The sequence below is a fragment of the Nannospalax galili genome, unplaced genomic scaffold, assembly GCF_000622305.1.
Source record: "Nannospalax galili isolate Female #2095 unplaced genomic scaffold, S.galili_v1.0 scaffold47, whole genome shotgun sequence".
In the NCBI taxonomy this organism is placed as follows: Eukaryota; Metazoa; Chordata; class Mammalia; order Rodentia; family Spalacidae; genus Nannospalax; species Nannospalax galili.
Window position 1 is genome coordinate 2,272,533 of NW_008357641.1, and position 7,540 is coordinate 2,280,072.

Consider the following 7,540-nt stretch of genomic DNA (forward strand, 5'->3'; position numbering starts at 1 on the left):
ATTCTGCTATATTGTACAAACATGATTGGTTAAAAAGCGTCCTGTTTTAATAATAATTCTGTAATCCTATAAAAACTCTGACCTGACAATCATCAGGGGGGCTTCTACTCCCGAGATAGACAGCCTGGCAGGTCGAAAATTAAAATTTACCTTGCTACTTTTCTTAAAGTGGTGTTGGTGATTTTTTTATGAACTCCATCCTATAACATTTGGAGGTCCCACTGAGATCTGGAGGACTTCTGGGCCCTGCAGTTTCGGGAAACTCCCTGAGAAGGGAGCTGCCTGGCAGTATTCTGAGGACTCCCCAGCAGGGGACCTGCATCAGCCTCGGCTGTGGGGCAGTACCAGCAAATTCCCTGAGAGGGGACTTGCATCAGTTCCGGCTGCTTCTGCCTCCCCAGTCAGCCCTCTGGTTTCTCCCTCCACACCACCAGCAAGGTAAGAGAGTGCTCGAGAAACCACTTTCGTTTTGGTTTCTCTTTTGATTTTGGCTAGTTGGTGACTTTCGCCATCTGGTTCTGGGCTCTGATCAGAGAAACTAGGTGGGAAGCTGGATGCAGCGAATCTCCCCGTAGTTGGGTTCCGGAGGAGACATCCCTGGATCCACCTGGCCGTGAGCTCAAAAGCTTGTCTTTTGGGACCTGGATTTGGCGGCAATCTGGTAGATGTTATTTGTCTGTGCTTGTCTTGTTCTGAGTTTTGGTCTTGTGTCTGTGTTCATCAGGGGTGGGCGTGTGTCTCAGGGTGCTAGCCCGTTAGTATGTTGAACAACTTACCTGATTTCAGGTCATGTTTTGGATGCACCTAGTTTTAATGAAATTATGTCATGTTATGTCTCCTGTGCTGAGATCGCAAGTAATTCTGTCATGTATGTCTATGATTATTGTCTTCATATGTTTCCATCAAAAACCCTAAATATTTTTATTTTGTTGGTTGAGCTGGTTGTTTAAGGTCCTTATTTATTGCATACCTTTCGGTTTGGGTTTGCTTTCATAATATCTCTTTGCTTTGCTCGCTTTGGAAGTTATTTTGGGTTTGACATTCTTGATCTGGTTTATATTCCTTTCAGACCTCTAAAGACTTGAAAATGGTTTAAGAAAATTATACTGTTGGTTACCTGTTGGTTATACATTAGATTTAATATGTTAACTCATCTTCATTGCTGGAGATGAATTCTGGGACTGGTCTCCCTGTCTCATCCTTTCAGCTTTGTCCTTTTCCCTCTGTTTCCTGCAGCACTGCTCGGTATGCAGGCAGATACGGTCTGTTTGGGGAGGGACGCTTTTCGTCCTTGGAAACTCTGCTGGCTCAGATATGACTCGGCTTTTCTCCCTTGGAACAAGAAAAATCAGTCTTGGTTTTAAAACTGGTTTGACATGACATTATGTCTAACCATAGTATTTATTATATGAGACCGTTATAAATGTATAGACTTACATTTAATACTAAGAGAACTATTATTAAATAATTTACTAGATATCAAATTCTAAGTAAAACATCTCTAAACTTTTAAAGGAGACTTGGTTGTTTAAAACCTGCTTCAAGGCTTACAAGGGCATCTCAAAGTTTATACAGTATAATAATATATTTAGATTAATTGTTCATATATATATGAGGTAAAATATTAATTACTTGGTAAATTTGTTTATAAATGTTATTAAAAGAATTTATTAAAGTCTAAACAGGGTTGTAACACAGTTTTCCTTAAATGACTATGCTGGGGGTTGTGTACCAGTTGCTTCTCTTTACCTTGTGTTTCTATGCCTTACAGAAGGTCATCACAGTTGGATTTGTTGACTGTCATATTCTTTAATTAAAGGAGATATAGGCAGGGTCATTGGACCCTTACCTGAGTATCCAGCCACTCTTCCCAGCCAACTGCATGTAGTTTGGTCCTAATCACATATGGTCTCCTGGGTTTGGGAAGGACTAAAGTATATTATCTGGGAAAGGCTAGGAAAGGCTTTCCAATGTAAATACTCTCAGGTCACCTATACACCTCAGGAACTCCTCAGTCATCTCTGTAAGTAAGCTCAGTAAATTCATTGGTTCCCCAGGAAAGCCTTAGTCAAATATTGGGTTGACAGTGGAAACTTAGAAGGGAATAGACATTGCTTGAAGTCAGAGGGGAATTCTCACAACAGATGGAATGTTTATTTGTTGATAATATTGTGTCTCATGGTTATTAAAAAAATACAAAGTTAAAAGACATTAGAAGAATATGGGAATGGAGATATTTTACTAAGAAGGATTTATGAATGAAGATTATGATGGCTGGATATTTCCAGAATTAACAAAAGGGAAAAAAATGAGAAAGCCTAAGCAAGTAATAAAGGTCTGTATAGGTTTGTTATGATTTATCAATGATGTGTAGTTGAAATGACTTAAAAAAAGTTGATTTTCAGTCCATTCCTTGCTTGTACTGCACACCAGTTTATAGATTTGGATTAAATGGGTCCAGACAAGTATTGGGTTACCTACGGCTACTGAAAGATGTCTTTTATGTTTCTCTGTATTATGCAAATGTTACTTTTGGCACTTTTACCCATAACAAGAATGATTTGACTCAAGAAAAACTAGGTCTACCTTCTTGAACCAGATGTATGCAATCTAGAAGAAAGACAGAGTTTGTAAAAATATCACCAACACCACTTTAAGAAAAGTAGCAAGGTAAATTTTAATTTTCGACCAGCCAGGCTGTCTATCTTGGGAGTAGAAGCCCCCCTGATGATTGTCAGGTCAGAGTTTTTATAGGATTACAGAATTATTATTAAAACAGGACACGTGAACTAATCATGTTTGTACAACATAGCAGAATTTTGACTCTGTTAATCAACAACCAATCATTATACAGACAAGTGATACAGTCATATAATTTGGCAATCAACTTTGTGACCTTAAAACTAGCCAACTGTTTTAGCCATAATAAGTATAATAAGACAGTCAAGGTAAATGACTTCTAGGTGGTCATACAATAACAAGATAACAAGGGTGGTCTTATGCCCTGTGTCAAGATGACCCAAGATAGCAAGCGGATTACAGAAGCAAAAACAAGCTGGTTAGTCAGATGTATAATGCCTGGAATTAGCACATTCCATGGTTCATGGCTAGGACAATTTTCCAAGGCCCAAGGTTGCCCCCCGCCCCCCGTGGTGTGGAGCAAAGTTGCTTCTGAAATAGCTCTGAACAAAATGGAGTAACTTAGGGAAATTTGCTGAGCCAGTTCATTGCTGTGCTGCCCAGGCCGAAGCTCAAGAGATTCTCCTGCCTCATTGTCTTTTGTACTTGGGACTATGAGTTTCCCTGTAGCCCCAGCTGGCCTGGAACTCAGTATGCAGACCAGGCTAACCTCAATCTCAGAGAGATCTGCCTGCCTTAGCCTCTTGAGTGCCAGGATTAAAGGCCAGGTCGGGCTACATAGCAAAGTATTGAAGACTTCATGCTACTGGTAAAGGAATAGACACATAATATATCACTGGAACAGAAAAAGTGTAAAAATACACATATAGTGTGACTACCAACTAGTTTTTACAGAGATGCAGATATAATTCAATGAGAAAAGGGTGGTCTTTTTAATAAATGGTACAGGAAATTTGTACATTGTGATCTATCTATGTATCTATATAAATCTATGTATATCTATTTGTTTCTATCTATCTGTCTATCACCTATCATCTATCTATCTATCTATCTCTCTATTATCTATCTATCATCTATCTATCCATCTATCATCTATCTCTCTATCTCTCTTATCTAACATCTATCTATCTATCTATCATCTATCTGTCTAACTATCTATCTATCTATCTATCTGTCTATCTATCTATCTATCTAATCTATCTATCTATCTATCTTTCTATCTAATCTATCTATCTATCTATCTATCTATCTATCTATCTATCTATCATCTACCTATCATTTATCATCATCTATAAAGAACTTTGAACAAAATCTCACAGCTTATATAAAATTAATCAAATTGAACCTCATACTTGAATGTAAAACATAAATGACTAAAATTTTAGATGATAACATAGGAAAAAGTCTTCGAGGCCTAGAGATTGTTAATGTCTTAGACATACCATTAAATCATGGTCCATACAAATTCAGTACATTGGACTTATTTAGAAAAACAAATAACATCCCTTTTTGTGTTGTTAAAGATGTTTATTAAAAATTTGAGGGGGCTGGAGAGATGACTCAGCAGTTAAGAGCACTGACTGTTTTTGCAGAAGACCTGGGTTTGAATCCCAGCACCCACATGGCAGCTAACAACTGTCCATAACTCCAGTTCCAGGGGATCTGATGACCTCTTTTGTCCTCGTAGGCATTGCATGACATGAGTGCACTTACCTACATTCAGGCAATAAACTCACACATAAAATAAAAATAATAAATAAAATATTAAAAAAAGTTTGAAAAGCCAAGGTATGTGCCAGGATATAGTATTTGTAAACTACATATGTTACAGAGGTATTTTCTATGCACTGAATGTATCCTTCACAAATTCCTGTACTGAAATTCTAGTTCTTAATGTGATGGAAATTTGAGATGTAATTAAGCCAGAATGGCAAAGCTCTCATGATGAGATTGTTTTAAAAAGAGAGACAAGATCTCTCTTTCCTCTCTGCTTTCTGAGCATACAGTAAGATGATGGTGACCACCTAAAGAAGAGGCTCTTGCCAAATACTTGATCTATTAGTTCCTTGATCTTGACCTTCCAAGACTCCAGGCTTGTGGTAAGTTAATGTTTGTTGTTTATGACACTCACAGTATGGCATTTTTGTTATACTAGTCCAAACTGAATGGCTTTATATCTAAAATGTATTATGAATTCACCAAACAACAACAGAATAATCCAATTAGAAAAGAATCAAAAGACATGAGCTGACAATTTACTAAAAATGTCAAATCAATGAAGAGATTTTCAACATTGAGTTATTAGAAATGTGCAAACTAGGACCACCATGTAGTATAGGTATAGATCTATCAAAATGTCTAATATAAAATATAATGACATCACTGATAGGTAAATGGAGTCCAAATTGGGAGAAAGTACCAGGACACAGACAAGAACTCCAGCTGGATAGAGTTTATTGGTAGAGAAAATGCATGGGACAGTCCCCAGTTCAGGATGGAGGAGCTGTTAGTTTACAGGCTGTTGGCTGGGGTCTTTTATAGGGGGTTTTTGAGATGCAGAAGGTGGGAAAATATTTTAAAAAATCAAGTTAGGTGGGGGAGAGAGCCCAGGCCTTATCAGGAGAGAATAGCTTCTATCAAATCACCCCTTCCATCTCCTGTCTGCCAGGATCTGGGTCATAGAATAAGGGGTCTATACATTGTGAAACTTACCAGGCAGAAGGAGCTTGTACTGAGACATCTCCAACATAAGTGGGTCTGGGGTGCAGGGGCTTGTTTATCTTCTAAGATTATCAAAGGGGAAGCAAGCTTTGCTGAAACAGCTTTTGTAGCAATTGGGTCTTGGGTCATAGGTGTAGGGAGTCTGTTTTTCTTGTCTGCAGGTGGTCAGGGTGCTCATTAACTCAGTTTCTGTACTTTCAGAGAGCTTGCAAAACCGTGAGGCCCTGTTGCTTTGGGGAGGGGGTTGCTGTAGCTCCTAACCCTAACAATCACCAAGTGGTGCTAAGAATGCAAAAACCTGGGCCACTAATATTTTTGCTGGAAAAAAATTTTTTTAAAAAATATTTTATTTATTTTTTTAAAATTTTATGTGTATGAGTGTATTGCCTGCATGTATGTGAGTGCACCCACGTCATGCAATGCTGCGGAGGTCAGAAGAGGGCTTTGGATTCCCCTGGAACTGGAGTTAAGGATGCTTCATAGCAGCCATGTGGGTGCTGGGAATCAAACCCAGGTCTTCTGCAAGAGCAGTCAGTGCTCTTAACCACTGAGCCATCTTTCCAGCCCCTGGAAAACAAATTGTATAGTTACTCTGAAAAACATTTTCACTGTTTGCTGAAATATGTTAATCTTGCAATTACCATATGGCCCAACAATGATACTGTTAGATGTCAAGCCCAGAGAAATGGGGTCTTATGTTCATACAAAAAAATGTATACATGGGGTTGGAGAGATGGTCCACCTGCCTCTGCCTGCCTCTGCCAGTGCTGGGATTGAAGGCTTGTGACACCATGCCCAGCCCACTGGCTGTTCTTGCAGAAGACCTGGGTTTGATTCCCAACACCACATAGTGGCTAACAACTATCTGTGACTCCAGTTCCAGGGGAATCTGATGCTGTCTTCTGACCTCTACTGGCATTGCACTACATGGATGCACTATATAAATGCAGGCAATATACTCATACACATAAAAAATTAAAATATTTAAAAAAGGATACAAATGTTTATGGCATAATTATTAAAAATTTCCAAAATGCTAATGTCCATCAAATTATGAATCAGTAAACTACAATGCAGCTTTATATGCAGCAGCTTTTTTGAAACTTCAGATAATTATAAACAACAAAAGCCAATCCCTAAAGGCTATCTAATATATAATTCTATTATATGATATTCCTAAAGTGACAATTACAGAAATGGAGAACAGATTAAAGGTTAAGGATGGGTTGGTAGCCAAAAGGAAGTGGGTGTTTTTATAAAAGTGCAGAATGGGAGATACTTTTGGAAATGTTCTGTATTTTGACTATTCTCTTTCAAAGGCAGTTTTTCCTTTAAAATGCAAAACTTTCTTCTAGAATCAGCCACAATCTGCATTTCCTTTCTCTCAGGTTTACTCTTCCCAGCAGGAGACTTTCAGTTCTGGGGGTTGTGAATGCTAGATAGGTTCATGACCTAACATTTGTCTAAGATCTAAGTATGTGCTCAAGATTACATCTTGTTCTTAAAACTTACACCTTGCTTATGAATTGCTCCACTTTAAATTTTATTTTTTAGCAGACTACATTAAGGATGTGAGGCTGAGCTATGACCACCCACAGTGAGGAACAGGACCATATTTGAGTTAGGAATAAAAACCCAGTGAAGGGGCTTGGCAGTTAAGAACACTGGTTGTTCTTGCAGAAGACCTGGGTTCGAATCCCAGCACTCACATGGCAGCTAACAACTGTCTGTAACTCCAGTTCCAGGGATCCAATGGCCTCTTCTGTCCTCCTTGAGCATTGCACGACATGGGTGCACTTGCCTAAATGCAGGCAATACACTCATACACATAAAATAAAAATAATAAATAAAATATTTAAAAAAATCCAGTGAAACTCCTGCTAGGTGTGCCTGCTTCCTTCTGTTAGTGCAAAATCCAGAGATCAACAGCTAGGTGAAGAGAGGGAGCTTAATTTTACACTAGCAGGACTGACACACGGATCATTCTGTAAAGGTGTCAGCCTTTTGTTCAAGTTTTTGGAGCATTTATACTCATTGGGGAAGCAGAAAGCTTTTGCAATGTGATGGTAATTAAGAACTTTGCAGCAGGGAGAACTCTTAAGAGACAGGTATGGGGGAGGTGAGCAGGAGTCTCCCCATCCTGCCCCCTGTGGTTGCCCCAAGGTGGAAGTCTTTATTT